Here is a 16,805-nt window from a genome sequence, read left to right on the forward strand (position 1 = left end):
TCGCCGCCCGCACTTCACTGGCACTAACTACTCCGGGAGCCGCGAGCGGGCGGGGGGGGCGGGGCCTGGGGCGAGACGGGGGGAAAGCCGCGCGCAGCCCAACCCGAAGCGGGCTGGCTCCGCCCCCCACGGGATCCCATTGGCTGCTGTGGGATTCGGACAGCGAGCGGCCGCGCGGTTGGCTCGGCACTCCCGTCTGTCCAAGGGACGGGGGCGGGAGCGCGGGGAGGGGGAGGCTCCGGGCTTCCGTTGGTCAGGTTCGGTTGACGCGTATCGCCCGCTGTACGTGGTTTGAGGTTTGCAATCTCTCTACGCCCCATGATCCATCTCTCTAGGCAATAGCGAGGAGTTAGCTGCCCTCCCCGCCCCCTCCCTCTGCTGCGGCCCCCCCACCCACTCACCTGCGCTCACCCCCTGCAGCCTCTGCCCCTACATTCCGCGAAGGGCCCCACTGTGAGTCCCGTTGGCTTCAAAAACTAAAATAGGCGCGACACGAAAAGAGAAATTGAATACAAGGTCGGGACTACTTTCCCGCTCGCGCGGAGGATTACAGCCACAGTTTGAATGGGTTCTATACAAAGAGGGGAAACTAATTGGAAGAAACTAATTGCGCCCCCACCTTTCCCAAGGGATGTGGGGGTGCCTCGGTGCCGGTGGTCCCCGGTGCAGGGGACAGGGTTCCCAGGTGACAGTCTCCCCTGGAGAGAAAGGAAGCAGTGTGAGGGCTCGGAGGGTCTGTGGAGGTTTCTGCTAATTGGGTGGGGGGAGGCTGGAAGTCGCCGCAATTGCCGGAGTTGCGGGCGCGGCGTCCGCGGGGGCCGGAGGGAGGGTCCCGAGCGGCCCCTGCCCAAACGCGGAGTCCGGGCGCCGGGTTCCCGGCCATCCCCGATGAGCGTTTAGTCCTCAGTGGGGGGGCCGAATTGCCCCTGCAGGAGGGGGCACTTGCAGAAATGAGGAGGAGGAGGACTTATAGAAATGGGCTGGGGCCAGGAAGGGTAAAGAGGAAGAAGCTATTTTCATCCCAAGCCCTTGGTAGGGGAGGAGGGTCAACTTCCTCCCAGGCAACAGCCACTTTTCCGGATCTGCTGCCTGCCCTGCCTCCCCCAGTCCCCACCGGGCACCCGGCGACGGAGAGCACGACCCAGCCCGAGACATCCCCGCCTGGAGGGTGGTCACCAGCCAGCCTGGGGGCTGCTTTACCGCTGGCTGGGGAGTGGAGGGAATGTGGGACTCCCCTGGAGGTCCGCGTCAGTCCCACCTCCACAGCCCCCCCAAAACCGCGCTGATCCTGCATAATTAGGAGGCAAGAGAAGATCTAGAAATGATTTTTTTTTTTTAATTCAGCGGATAGCTGTTTTTCTTTTAAGTAACTTCAAACCCGAGCTTTATAGGGGGACAGTTTACACCAGCTCTAGATATAAATAGCTACAGGGAGAAATCTGGAGTTTTATGTTTTTAAAACCTGAATAAATAAGCAGAGTGTTCTCATCCACATTTTATGCAGCATGAACCATCATTATTAACTTCAGTGAAGTAACCACATTCACTTCTGCCTAAAAGGCCTTTAAGAAACAGGGCTGGGAGCCCTCCCAGTGGAGGACCCCTGCCCCCACCAAGTTCAGGGTCGCATCTTCTGGCCTCCCCTTAAAAGGATGCTCCTCTTGGTGGAGAGCCCCAGGCGTTGCAGATGTGTGCCCTTGGGAACCCCCCTCCACCTCCACCACCACCCCCCACCAGCTGGCCTGGGTAGGGTGCCGACAGCAAAGCCCAGGGTTAGGAACCAGAGGTGGTATTCTGGGGCCCAGCCACCAGCTCACTTGGAGTCTATGAAATTCTACCACCAGACCCTGGAATGATTAGCCTACAACAGCGCAAAGGTGATATTAAGTCATTTATTAGGGCAGCAGGGATGGCGTGACAGCAGGTCATGAGCACCACCCACCAAGCCCCAAGGTTGGGGCTACTTCCTGACTGGGTTATGACTGTGGTTACAACATTGGGCTATCCCACGATTCACTTTTTTCAACAAATATTAACAACTAAGTTACTTCGACATGTGCCGAGGCCTCTTTCTAGTTTGACCCCGAAGCCACATGGCTACCATACCGGCCTTGACCCTCCCAGCTTCCTCATCTGTAAAACACAGACAGCAGTAACCACTTCCCGGCCTGGTGAATTTTCTGGGGAGTCCATCTCCCCAGCCCCAATCTTCGTCTGCCATAGGGAACCCTCCAACCTTAGGAAAACCCCCTTCCTGCACCTCCTATTGCTTGGGGTGGCGGAGGGCCGCTGGGGTGTCCGCACACAACCCTTCTGATTGGGAATCTGTGACCTCAGACTTCAAACAGAGTCAGCAGCCCTACCGTGTGTTCCAGGGACACTCTCTCCCACTCTGAGACTAAGACACCCACCTTCTCTCCTTTCCTCACACCTCCCACAGTCCCTTCTGCCCTCACTGCCAGCCAGCGACCTTGGGTGACCTTCTCATTCTTGGGCGAGAAAAGCTGAAGCCATCTAATGGGATCCCTCTGGACTTCCAGGCCCCAAATGGACACATGCCCCGGCCGGGCACCCACTCCCCTCCCCTTCAGGCTCTCCCCCACCCTGATCTGGGTCTCAGGCACCTGCTTCCCACTCCCCTCCCCTTCAGGCCCTCTCCCACCCTGATCTGGGTCTCAGGCACCTGCTTCCCACTCCCCTCCCCTTCAGGCCCTCCCCCACCCTGATCTGGGTCTCAGGCACCTGCTTCCCACTCCCCTCCCCTTCAGGCCCTCCCCCACCCTGATCTGGGTCTCAGGCACCTGCTTCCCACTCCCCTCCCCTTCAGGCCCTCCCCCACCCTGATCTGGGTCTCAGGCACCTGCTTCCCACTCCCCTCCCCTGGCTGGTCTCCTGTGCCATCAACCTCTCTCTTTCCCCTGGGTCAGCATTTTCCAAAGAAAGGGGAAATCTCTCCCTTGCTTCCAAGCCTCCTCTGCCTCCTTCCCCTCTCCCTACTCCCCAGAGAAACCTGGAAAAACGTATCCACTCCCTTCCTTCCTTCCTAGTCTTTCCTCGTGCCACCTTAGCCCGGCTGTCCCCACTCTTTATTCTTGCTAAGGTCATCCACAACCTCCAGGCGTCCCAATCCGGTGGTCAGTTAATGGTTTCACTGAGCTCCTCAGCAGCACCTGAGTCCATCACTCCACCTTCTGGAAACTCCCTGAGGGGTCTAGACCTCAGGACGCCTGGTTCTCCTGCCTCACAGACCACTCCCTCCCAGTCCCCTTTGCAGCCTCCATCCCCCTCCTTTCAACCTGGTGCGTAGTAGGTGCTTACTAAATAATTATTTTTTATTTTTTTTAAAGATTTTATTTATTCGACAGAGAGAGACAGTGAGAGCAGGAACACAAGCAGGGGCAGTGGGAGAGGGAGAAGCAGGCTTCCCGCCGAGCAGGGAGCCCGATGCGGGGCTCGATCCCAGGACCCTGGGGTCATGATCCAAGCCGAAGGCAGATGCCTAAGGGCTGAGGCACCCAGGAGCCCCTCACTAAATAATTATTGAGTGAGAAGTGAGCCTTAGGGGATACAGGCTGCTGTTGGTGCACAGAACAGGAGCCAGTTGCAGTGAGGGGAGGATTCATGAAACAAGTGAGTTTCAAGACTTGGTACACGCCCTACAAGAGGGGAAGACCTTTGAATTTCGTCAGCCCAGCATCTCCGCGGAGCGAGCCCCTCCCCGCCATCCTCCTTCGGGAGTTTGGCTTGGGGCCTGACAAGCATGTGACCCAAGCCTGGCTAATCAGAGCCCCCCAGACCCTGGCTGCCGGGACTGGCTCAAGCATGGGCACATGACCTAGCCAGGCCGATCGAGGTCCTTTCTGGAACTTTTTGGGGAAACTCTTAGGAAAGAGTCTCTCTCTCTCTCTCTGAGGACCAGGAAAGCCTGGAGCCTCCAGGGCAGGGCCAGGGACCTGGGTCCTGTGCCCAGGCTCCGTGTGGTCGGTCTGTAGCCCAGGCACCTGAGAGAGGGGTCCTCGCTTGTCCTGGCCCTGCTCAAGGGAGCACCCCCTACCCGACCAGCCTGTGGAAAGAGGAGGGCTGAGGCCTGATGGGATGTTTGGAACTCTCCTCCTCCCCACACCCTATAAACGGCCTGAAATCCTGGCCTTTTAAATGGAGCAGTTTGAGTTTCTGCGATAACGCAAAGACTCCTGGGGCGCCTGGGTGGCTCAGTTGGTTACGCAGTTAAGCGTCTGCCTTTGGCTCAGGTCGTGATCCTGGGGTCCTAGGATCCAGCCCCAAAGCGGGCTCCCTGCTCAGTGAGGAGTCTGCTTGTCCCTCTCCTTCTGCTCCTACCCACTTTATTTATTCTCTTAAATAAATAAATAAAATCTTTTAAAAAAATGAACTCAAAGACTCCTGACCGCTACAAATAATTAGGCATTAACCTGGTGCAGAGCAAGGGAAAGAATGTGTAGGCAGAGGAAATAGCACCGACCCCTCTCCTGTGAAAGGCTTAATGAAAATAGCTGGGGCGCCTGGGTGGCTCAGTTGGTGAAGCGTCTGCCTTTGGCTCAGGTCATGATCTCAGGGTCCTGGGATCGAGTCCCACATTGGGCTCCCGGCTCAGCCGGGGAGTCTGCTTCTCCCTCCTGCCACCCCTGCTCCTCTGCACTGCTCATGCTGTGTGTGTGTGTGTGTGTGTGTGTGTGTGTGTGTGTGTGTGTGTGTGTGTGTGTGTGTGTGTGTGTGTGTGTGTGTGTGTGTTTGCGCGCGCGCGCGTGTGTCAAATAAGTAAATAAAATCTTTAAAAAAAAAGAAGGAAAATTAAAAAGCTGGTATCTTCGGGGTGTGCCTGTGTGCGCCGTTCTGCTCTCAGCCTTGAAATCCTGCACTTATGGAATCAGCCCAATAATCCCATGAGGTGAACACAGTTTTGACGGTTCACCCATGCCTTGCAGGTAAGCAAACAGAGGCACCTAGGGAATGAAGTAATCTGGCCAATGGAGGGGCCTGCATGTCTCAGCCACACAGCTCTGCAGTCTCACTTTGTTAGCAAATTCTGCTGGGCAAGGAATAGCTTCCCCAAGCCTGCCGCCAGGCAGAGGGTGAAGGGAATGGGGGCTGGGGTGGCAGGAAAACAGCCCAGAAGCCAGTCCTGGGAGGGTTCGAACCCCCAAGACTATTGAGAAACTGAGATATGAGGCAGGAATTTTAGCCATCCCAGGAGTTCTTAACCAATCTGTAGATAGAATTCAGGGGGACCGTGAACCAGGGAGAATAATTACAGCTTTATGAACCTTCTTTCACTGAAATCCAGCACTGTCTTCAATTATGAATGTAGGTGGTATTAGCAATGGCTGCCACTCTGTCACTCATAGTATTCATGATACTGTCTCATCATCACACTACAACTGTTGGAAAGATCTCAGAATAACTTGTACACTCACCTCCAAAATCACAGAGATGTTAGACCCACTGCCAGATCTTGTTACCTTTAATGTGTTAATAACTCAACAAATAACTCAAAATGGATCATAGACCTAACTGTAACAGCTAAAACTATAAACCTCGTAGGAGAAAACAAAGGAGTAAGTCTTGGTGACCTCGAGTTAGACAAAGGCTTCTTAAATACATTCCCAAAGCATAAGGAACAAAAGAAAGAAGTCGATAAATCAGAGTTCATCAAAATTCAAAAATTTTGTGTTGCCAAATGATACCATCAAGAAAGGGAAAAGACAGTCCACACAATGGGAGGCAATATTTGCAAATCATGCCTGGTAAGAGACTTTATCTGAATATAGAAAGAACTCTCACCACTCAATAATAAAAAGATTGAATAACCCAGTTTTAAAATGGGTGAAGTATCTGAATAGACATGTCTCCAAAGAAGATCTACAAATGGCCAGTGAGCGCCTGAAAAGATGCTCAACATCAGTTATCAGGGAAATGCAAATCAAAACTACAATGAGGGCGCCTGGGTGGCTCAGATGGTTAAGCGTCTGCCTTCGGCTCAGGTCATGATCCCAGGGTCCTGGGATCGAGTCCCGCGTCGGGCTCCCTGCTCCTTGGGAGCCTGCTTCTCCCTCTGCCTCTCTCTCTCTCTCTCTCTCTCTCTCTCTGTCTGTCTTTCATGAATAAATAAAAAATAAAATCTTTAAAAAAAACTACAATGAGATACCACTTCATATCCACTAGGATGGCTGGAGTGAAAAAAGATAATAGCCAGCGTTCGTGAGGATGTGGAGAAATTGGAACCTTCATACCCTGCTCCTGGGTATGTGAAATGGTGCAGCCACTTTGGAAAACAGTCTGGCAGTTCCTCAGAAAGTTAAATATGGAAAAAATAGGGGAAAAAAAGTTAAATGTAGAGTTACTATATGACCCAGCAATCCCACTATTAGATGTCTAACCAAAAGAATCGAAAGTGTATGTCTGCACAAACACTCATACATAAATGTCCATAGCAGTATTATTTACAGAAGCCAAAAAGAAACAGTGTCCAGCCCCTCTGTCTCAGTAGCCATGGAGGGGCAGCAGCTATGGCTCTGCGCTCCCCTGTGGCCCGTGGGCCTCAACAAGGGCCACAAGGTGACCAAGGACACGAGCCAGCAGAAGTACAGCCACCACCACGGTGGACGCCTCAGCAGCCACACCAAAATCTGTTCAGGACATGATCCAAGAGATGTGTGGCTTTGCCTCATATGAGTGGCGTGTCATGACGCTGCTCAAGGTCTCCAAGGACAAGGGGGCCCTCAAGGTCAACAAGAAAAGTGTGGGGACACACGTCTGTGCCAAGAGGACAAAAGATGAGCTGAGCAAGGTCCTGGCAACCATGAGGAAAGCAGCAGCCAGGAGGGACTGAAAACCCACCCCCTCTCTACGCAATAAAACCTTTTCAGAAAATGAAAAGAATGGGGCGCCTGGGTGCCTCAGTCAGTTAAGCGTCCTGCTCTTGATGTCGGCTCAGGTTATGATCTCAGGGTTGTGGGATCGAGCCCCACATTGGGCTCATGCACTGGGCACGGAGTCGGCTTGAGATTCTTTCCCCTCCTTCTCCCCCACCCCACCCCCCCCCCGCCGCCATGCGTGTGTGTGTGTGTGTGTGTGTGTGTGTGTGTGCGCGCGCGCACGCGCTCTCTCTCTCTCTCTTGCACGCAAATAAATAAATCTTTAAAAAAAAGAAAGAGGGGTGCCTGGCTTAACCAACTGAGCCCTGTCTGGCTCAGTTGGTTAAGCGTCTGCCTTCAGCTCAGGTCATGATCCCAGGGTCCCTGCCGAGCGGGGAGCCTGCTTCTCCCTCTCCCTCTGCCTGCCGCTCCCCCTGCTTGTGCTCTCTCTATCAAATAAAGAAATAAAATCTTTAAAAATAAAAAAAATTTGAAGTTAAAAAAATTTTAAAAAGAAAGAAACAATGTCCATCAACTGATGAATGGATAAACACAATGTGATCTCTCCATATGATGGCATATTGCTCATGAAAAGGAAAGAAGCACTACCAAAGGCAACAACATGGATCATGGATGAACTCTGACAACATTATGCTAAATGAAAGAAGCCAGTCATAGGAGACCACATTGTATACGATTGCATCTATAGGAAATGTCCAGAGCAGGCGGATGTCGAGAGACAGAAGGTAGATTAGTGGTTGCCAGGGGTCTGGAGGGGTAAGGCAATAGGAAGTGACTGCTAATGAGTGTGGGGTTTCTTTCTGAGGTGATGAAATGTTCTAAAATTGATCGTGGCGACAGTTGCACAGCTCTGTGAATATACCGCACACTCCTGAATTGTGTAGTTTAAACGGGTAAATTGTATGGTAGACGAATTCTATCCCAATAAAGCTGGTTAAGTAGAGATGATTAACAAAGAGGAATCAGGAGGAAGGAAACACACAGAAGACATCACACGGAGCCTGGTATTTCTGTATATTTTGTTTGGTTTGCATCCCTCATTTGCAAGGGGAGGATGGGAGAGCCTCCCTGCAGGGCCTGGAGATTTCGCTGTCTGGCTCCACACCAGCCTCCTTGGGTGCTGCTGACTTAGCTAGGTGACCATAGGAGGACCACCCCGAGGCTTCTCATCCCACAGACCCCTGATTGGCCAGTTCACCATCGTGCAGTTACAGAGGAGAGACCTGAGCCGGGGTCTGTCAGCAGGGCAGGACGTGGGAAGGGAAGTAGACCCAGGCCCTTTCCGGCCCAGACCACCTCACTCTTCAGAAGCTCCCCAGAGGGTTTGGGACATAGCTGCTGGCCTGGTAAGAAGGAGGCCTCCCAGGGTGACTCCCTCAAGGGGCCACAGGCACATGGGGGGACCGGCAGAGACAGACCCCAGCCCCAGGCCTCAAAGGTGGCCAAGGCAAGTCTCCACGCTGGAGGCCACAGTCTCCCGGCTCCGGTCTGCCTCAAGAGTCCCCCATTTTGGAGACCTTTCCTTCCCAGGGGATGCTCCTCTTAGCAGGCTACATGGCCCAAACTGTGTCCACTTGTCCTTCATGACTCACCTCACAGGTCACCTCCTCTGGGAGCTCTTCTGACCTCTGTGACCAACTCAGGCCCCTGTCCCAGCCCACCTGGCACCAATCACGATGGTAATGACCTATGGGTGGTGCTACCTGTCTTTCCCTGCCCCTGAAAAATAAGCTCCACGAGGCCTCATCTGTGCCCGTGTGTCTGGGATCCCTGCTCAGCACCGGGCCTCGCACGCCGCAGCGGCTGCAGACTTGGTCGGGGGTCAGCCTGGGACACCTAAACAAAACAGTCAGAGCGCCAGCATATCGGCGGGAAAGAAACGCTGAGCATAGCTCTGGCTTCCCAGGTAGCCCCGCGGCTGGCAGATGGCAGCTCGCAGGCTGTCTTCTGGCCGCACCCAGGCATTTGGACCCCCCAGAGGGAGGAGTGTTCCTTTTCTCAGAGAGAAACCGCCTTCCAGCGTGCGGTTTCCATTCTGGGGACCCACCCCTTATCCACAGCAGTGACAGCGGGAGTGACGGCCCCCCCTTCCCCCACAGGACCCTGGAAGAGAGAAGGCAGACCTGCTAAATTCGCCATGAGACCCAGCAGAGACTGGTGGCTCTGGCAGGTGGCAGGTGGGCGTGCTGAGAGCTCTGTTGACATACAGTCCTGGGGACAGGTCACTGCATTGGGGCCAGGCCCAGGAGAGCCACGCGGAGCCTTCCCCAGGGCCAGGCTGCCCCCCTCCCTCCCAGCGCTCCATCGCCTAATCACTGGACGGCCAGAGATGATCTTGGAAACACAGACTGGATCTTAGCCTTCCGTCCTTCCAGGGGCTTCCTGCTGCCCTCCCCACAGGATGTGGCCCACCTCCCTCCCTCCTTGAGCTCCACTCCCTGCCTCTCGCTCCCCTCCTGCCTCCAGGGCTTTGCACAGGCCAGCGGCTGTTCCTCAGCCTGGGACCCCTTTCCCTGCGTCTTCACAGGCTGCCTCCACCCCGTTCAGTGGGCTCCCCTCAGACAGCATGCGCAGCGCCCCACCTCCAGCAGCCCACCCCCACGGCCTCCTCCCTGCCGCACCCCGTCTCAGCCTTATCTCCACGACAGTTATGGCTCTCTTTGTTCTTGTTATCACTCCCTGGCTAGACTCCCCCCGGGCACAGGGGCCTGTCTGTCTGTCCAGGCCTGTGCTGCTCATGCTGGGGCTCCCGCCCCTCGCTGGAGCCTGGCCTAGCGGAGGCTGCGCCTGGGCCTCCTCGCGGTGCCGGCTGGGGGGCTGCCGGGGCTGATGCAGGTGCAGGTGAGGCCTGGGGAAGGCCACCAGGGCCGCTCGCGCAGGGACGTCTGTCAGGGCCCAAGAGGCCTCCCCCCACACCGCCCTCCTTCTGCCCTTACTGCCCTCACGGCTGGCTCGCTGGCATCTGCCCCCCCTGGCCTGGCATGCAGGGGGTCTCGGGAGAGGGGGCTTCTGGAAGGGTGCCCCAGGAGGGCAGCATCCTCTTAATGGGGGGGCCACACGGATGGCATCGGGCCTCCCTCACTAAATGCCCAGCATTTTCGGAGCCGGTGGGGGAACCACACAGACCTGGACCAGCCCCCCACCTTGGTCACCAGCCGTGGCCCTCTCCTCTGAGAGGCCTCCCTGCCCCTGCTTCCCCTCTGAGGAGGGGGTGAAGCCTGTCCCAAAGGGCTGCCTCGGAAATCTCAGAAAGTCTTAGAAGGAAAGGAAAGATGGTGGTGGGGCCCAATCATTTACCTCCAGTCCCAGCCGACCAGAGTGAGAAGAAAGGGACAAAGACAGGAGAAGGGCAGAGAGCAACACCGAACCCGGGAAGCCTGGACGGTTGCGCGGCCGCCGGCCTCGCCCATGAGGAGCGCCCGCTCCGAGCTCAGCTGAGGGCAAAGCTGAGGAGTGACCCCTGACCGTGGAAGCCTCCCAAGCGGCCACGAGTCGCCCTCACCACCTCTGCCCGCAGCGTGAGCCCCAGCCCTGCCCCTCTGCGCCCTGGCACGGCACTCACTTCTCCCCGGGGTATTTAACCATCCCCGTGGCAGCTGACGTAGGGTGGGGACTGTCCACCTGGACGTCACAGACCTGGCCAAGAATGGGGGACTGAGCCCTAACAAGAAATGAACTGTGCCCGGGGCGCCTGGGCGGCTCAGTCGGTGAAGCGTCTGCCTTCGGCTCGGGTCACGATCTCAGGGTCCTGGGATCGAGTCCCGCGTCGGGCTCCCTGCTCGGCGGGAGTCTGCTTCTCCCTCTCCCTCTGCCCCTCCCCCTGCTTGTGCATGTTCTCTCAAATAAATAAATAAATAAAAGCTTCAGGGAAAAAAAAATGAACTATGCACGGACACAAGCTACAACATGGATGTCCTTGACAGCATTACACTAAGGGAAAGAAACCAGCCCAGAAGGTCACAGGGTGTCTGATGGCATTTACACAAAATGTCCAGAACAGGCAAATCCATAGAGACAGAAGGTAGCTTTGTGGTTGTCAGGCTCCGGTGCAGGGAGAAATAGGAGGGACTGTTTGATGGGTATGAGCTTTGTTGCTCAGTGACGACGAAGTTCTACACCCAGATAACAGATATGACTGCACAACGCTGTGAACATCCTTAATGTCACTGCATTGTACATTTCAGAATGGTGAAAATGATGAATTTTGTTACATGCATTTCAAACACACACACACACACAAGCACGCACAAAGAATTGAGGGACCAGTGTTGGAGTCCAGCCTTCAACTTCAGTGCAGAGGCCCACTGCACAAGGATGCTGGGCGTCTAGACATAGCCGCATACCCTGCACTCTGTCCCTCCGTATTCCCACCAGCCGCTCCTGTCTAAAGGACAAGCCCTGGATTCTTGGGCTGTGACCCACAGTCCCGGAGGAGGCAGTGGTCTGTGATGGAGGGGCCTGAGCACCAGCATGGCTTTTGTGGTGATAGTGAAGTAACCATCTGGGCTGAGCACCCCCCCAGGTGCTGCCCTGTGCAGGGACAGAGATGCTGCTTTTACTGTGTTGGCCCCAAGCCTCTGCTCTTGTTCCCCGCTCAGGGATCTCAGGCGGGCTCCTGGCTTTAAATAACACCTCTACTCGGGGGACTCCCAACTCTATGTCTCCAGCCAGGACTTGGCCTCAAGTCCAGCCACCTGCTCCAGTCTGCCCAGAGTTGACCAATGGGCACCACACACATCTCAACGCTGAGCCCACCCCGGGTCCCCCTCGAGGGCAGGTCACCTCTTCTCCCACATGCTCATGCCAAAACCTTGGAGGCATCTTGGCTCCTTTCTCTCAGACTCCACATCCAGCCTCCACTCTGCCTCCAGAAATGTGTGGAATCCAGCCCCTCTCCTTCCTCCACCACCCACACGCTGGTATGGCCCTGTCACCTCTCCCCTAGACTGTCTGCTTCCGCCATTGACCGATGAGCACTAGAGGAAGATGCTTAACGCAGAAAACAGATCATGTCATGACCCTGCCCTAAACCTCCCAGTGGCTCCCAGCTTACTCAGAATGAAAACAAAGGCTTTCAGCAGCTGTTTCTGCCCACGGGTCCTCTCCCTGGGCTTTAATGAAGCCACCTTTTTGCACCAAAAAAGAAAAAAAAGAAAGAAAGAAAGAAAGAAAGAAAGAAAGAAAGAAAGAAAGAAAGAAAGAAAGAAAGAAAGAAAGAAAGAAAGAAAAAGAAAAAAGAAAACAAAGGCTGTCCAGTGGTTTATAAGGCCCTCCACAGCAGGCCCCTCGGACCTACCAAATACTGTCTTGTCATCTCACCTTCTCTGTGTCACCACCCGGCTCCAGCACTACTGGCCTTCCTGCTGATCCTCAGACAAACCAAGCATTCCCAGACCTCAGGGCCCTTGCACCTGCTGTTCTGTGTCCTAGGAACGCTTTTCTCTGGAGCTGTCCTGGGCTCACTCTTCATCTCCTTCAGATCCTGACTCAGATCTTACCTTCTCAGTGAATCATCTTCGAGTACTCTCTTGAAGAAGGCCACCCCTCCCGCCACCCAACACACTTTAGTTTCTCCTTTACACATGCCACAAGCCAGCAGAGCTTATTGACTCGTACCGCCTGGCTCCCCCTTAGGATGGTAGCCCCTTGAGGGCAGGGATTCCTGTCTGTCTTGTTCCCAGTTGTTTCTCCAGAGCCTAGAGTAGTGCATGGCACACACTGGGCTTCCACAGATATCTGAGAAATGAATGAGCCATTTTATGGTAGGACACGAGGCCCAGAGGGCAGAGTGAGCAGCTGTAACCAGCAGCACCAGGTTTCCCTAGGCCTCTCTCCCGAGCTCCCAGATCCTTCTAGCTCGCAGTGCTTGTTATTTTTGTTAGTATCCACACCCGAATGGAAGACAGAGTGTTCTCACAGCATCTTCTTGCTGAGAAGGCAAATATTCAAAAATACTTTGACAATGACATTCTCCAGTTCCCCGAGGCTGTGTGAGATGCCAAAAATGATGTGACTAATTAGCGGCACCGACTCCCCGAACATCCTGGCATCTGTGTTTCCCAGGGACAAGGCACAGCCGCCAAGACTCTCTGGTGCTGCAGCGGAGTGTCTGGGTGGGACCCTCAGGGGAGAGTCCAGTGGAGCCCCGAGCCTGGGCCAAGACTGGCCCACCTCTGGCAGCCTGAGAGCCCCCAAGCCCGTCCCTGACACTTGCTGGCCTCAGTTTCCCCATTTGTAAAATGAGGGGAACTTCTGGCTCGGATTCAGGTCCAAATGTTATCTGCCACAGGAAGCTCGATGCCCAGTTCCTAGAGAACAGGGGGCATGGTGTGTGCAGACGATGCTATGGTTTACTGCAGTTCTCAGAACCACCTCGCAGAGCCCCAAGCCACTCTCGTCCAGACCCCGCATCAGGCCTCCTGCACTCTTTTCTCAAGATTTTAGTTTTCAGGGCACCTGGGTGGCTCAGTTGGTTAAGCGACTGCCTTCGGCTCAGGTCATGATCCTGGAGTCCTGGGATCGAGTCCCTGGCATCGGGCTCCCTGCTCAGCAGGGGAGTCTGCTTCTCCCTCTGACCCTCCCCCCTCTCATGCTCTCTCTATCTCATTCTCTCTCTCAAATAAATAAATAAAATCTTTAAAAAAAAAAGATTTTAGTTTTCATGTATCTGGAGAGAGAGAGAGCGTGAGAGAGAGAACACGAGAGAGAGAGAGAGAGAGAGAGAGTGCACGTGCCCACGAGAGGGGGGAGGGGCAGAGGGACAAACAGACTCGCTGTGGAGTGGGGAGCCTGACAACGCGATGAGGGGCTCGATTCCAGTACCTGGGACCATGACCTGAGCCAAAGGCAGACACCCAACCGACTGAGCCACCCAGGTGCCCCATCCTGCACTCTTCACGCCTGGGCCACGCGCCTAAGGTGCCCATGTTGTGCCAAGGGCTAGGGACACGGCGACAGGTCAGCTCTCTGCAAGGCCTGTGCTTGCCGCCTCCTGACCGTCACCACCTCCACAGTGTCCAGCACACATTAATACCCACTAAAGAGAGTCCAGTGCTGTCCGCCATCATCCTCTGTTCCTCACAGTCACTTTGACCCTGTAGAGCAACCCCAGGAGGCCTCCACTGCAAGGATTATTGCTTCCATTTCACAGATGTGGAAACTGAAGCCCCAGGAGGAAAAGTGACTTGTTCAAGACCCCGCAGGAAGTTGAACGGCAGAACCAGAACTTGAACCTGGGCCTTCCCATAGCTTGTTCGGGACTTTCATCTGGACACCTCCAAAGAGTGCCAGGACGGGGCCTCGAAAGCGGGACCTCACCCCGAACAGCAATATCATTAAGCCCCTCCTCTCCTCAAGAACCCCTCAAGGCACCCTACTGTTGAACTACAGCAAGCCTACCTCTCCTAGCATCACCCTAAAACCTTCAGGAACCCCCAGCATTCCAAACCCAACCCACCTCAGCACCTTTGACCAGGCCAGGACCCCGCCTTGGGGCACCCCTCCTACCTAGTTCCGTTTCCTTCACTCTCCAGCAGCCCAGACTCCATGCCAGGTCTCCCTCCCTTGGGCCTGGAGATCAGAATCCTGGAGGACAGGGTCCCTATCCTCCAGAAGCTCATGCCTAGTTGGGGAAACAGATACATTTATAAAATATCAGAATATAACCAACAAGGGCACCTTGGGGTTGAAGGAGCCGAAAGCATTGCAAGCTTCTTATTCTACCTAGTCAAAAGAACCCTCAGCTTTCCCAAACCTAGATCTCTGGAAGGGCATTCCCAGTACGAGGAACAGACTGTGCAGAGGCCTCCTGAGAGCGAAGAATGTGATGTTCCTGGAAAAAGGTCCACCATGGCCCACTGCTAGGCTCTGTGTGGAGATGCGGCAGCAGATGAAGCCCAGAAATATGAAGGAGCTTGAATGCCAGGTGAAGGTGTCAGGCAGGGCTCCAGCCTCGAGGACAGGGGTGAGCAACTACTGCCAAACCCAGCCCACCACCTGTATTTGGACAGCCGCGAGCTGAGAATGGTTTTATATATTTGTTAATTTTTAAATTATTTTTATTATTTTATTATTAATTATTTTTATAAATAATATTTATTTATGTAAAAATAAATTATAATTTTAAAAAAGATTTTATTTATTTATTTGAGAGAGAGAGAACACGTGCGCACACGAGCAAGAGGGAGGCGGAGGAGCAGAGGGAGAAGCCGACTCCCCGCTGAGCAGGGAGCCCGACGCGGGACTCGATCCCAGGACCCTGAGATCATGACCTGAGCCGAAGGCAGACGCCTCACCGACTGAACTACCCAGGCGTCCCTACATTTTTAATGGTTGAAAAAAATCAATAAAAGAAGACTAACTTGTGACCCTCGAGAATTCCATGAAATTCAAGTTTCAGTATCTACACATAACCTGTTATGCCATCTGTTTACATGTTACATGCAACTGTCTTTTCATCACAACAGCAGAGCTGAGTAGCTTGTCTCTATGGCTCACAAATCCTGAAATATCTACTACATAGTGCTTTTCAAAAACTTTGCCCACCCTACTCTAGGAAGTGGCCACCAGCCCAGGCAGTGGTCCCCAAAGGAGACTCCAGGGAATACTCATCCTGTGAGATGCTCTAGGAGAAAAGAGTTCCCCAGTTGAGTAAGCCTAGGCTGCTCGGCCTGCTGCATCCCACTCCCTGCCAAGGGGAGACAGTGAACGATACCCAGTAAAGGCGCTGAGAAGCCCTGCAGGAAAGAACCTTATTTTACTCCTGTGAGTCTTTAAGCATGTCCACTCTTTCCTGGCATACAGGACTATCGCCTATCTCTTTGGAGTTAAACATGGCTGGGAGACTCCCTTTGCCACCGAAATGTGAGTAGAAGTGACATGTATTATCTCTGGGCAGAAGCTCTTAGAGCCAGCGGGTGACTTAACCCTTCCTCTTTCCCTCCCCTGCTGCATAGCAAACAGTGAAGCTCCATCAGCCGGCATCCAGGAGTGAGAGGACCAGAGACCCTGCCATAATGGACGCAAAGCAAGAGCAAGAAAATGACCCTTGTTGTTTCACCATTAAAAAATCAATGGCGGGGGCACCTGGGTGGCACAGTCGGTTGAGTGTCCGACTTGGTTTTGGCTTAGGTAGTGATCACACAGTTGTGGGATCAAGCCCCTGTCAGGCTCCGTGCTCAGTGTGGAGTCTGCTTGAGATGCTCTCTCTCCCTCTGCCTCTGCCCCTCCCCCTGCTCCTACTCTCTCTCTCTCTCAAAATAAATAAACAAAATCTTAAAAAAAAAAAACCTCAACACCCAAAGAACAAATAATCCAATCAAGAAATGGGCAGAAGACGTGAACAGACATTTCTGCAAAGAAGACATCCAAATGGCCAACAGACACATGAAAAAGTGCTCAAAAATCACTCAGCATCAGGGAAATACAAATCAAAACCTCAATGAGATACCACCTCACACCAGTCAGAATGGCTAAAATGAACAAGTCAGGAAAATGACAGATGTTGGCGGGGATGCGGAGAAAGGGGAACCCTCCTACACTGTTGGTGGCAATGCAAGCTGGTGCAGCCCCTCTGGAAAACAGTACGGAGGTTCCTCAAACAGTTGAAAATAGAGCTGCCCTATGACCCAGCAATTGCGCTACTGGGTATTTACCCTGAAGATACAGATGTAGTGATCCAAAGGGGTACGTGCACCCCAGTGTTTGTAACAGCAATGTCCACAATAGCCAAACTGTGGAAAGAGCCTAGATGTTCATCAACAGATGAATGGATGAAGAAGATGTGGTCTAGATATACAAAGGAATATTACGCAGCCGTCAAAAAGATGAAATCTTGCCATTTGCGACGACGTGGATGGAACCGGAAGGTATTATGCTGAGCGAAATAAGTCAATCAGAGAAAGACAATTATCA

At 53.8% G+C, this 16,805-nt stretch overlaps 1 pseudogene; it reads left to right on the forward strand.

Annotated features, from left to right (window-relative positions):
- The first annotated feature begins 6,524 nt into the window (after window positions 1–6,524).
- On the forward strand, window positions 6,525–6,847 carry LOC113910216 (annotated as a pseudogene).
- Window positions 6,848–16,805: the final 9,958 nt, after the last annotated feature.

Source organism: Zalophus californianus, chromosome 6, assembly GCF_009762305.2.
Source record: "Zalophus californianus isolate mZalCal1 chromosome 6, mZalCal1.pri.v2, whole genome shotgun sequence".
NCBI lineage: Eukaryota > Metazoa > Chordata > Mammalia > Carnivora > Otariidae > Zalophus > Zalophus californianus.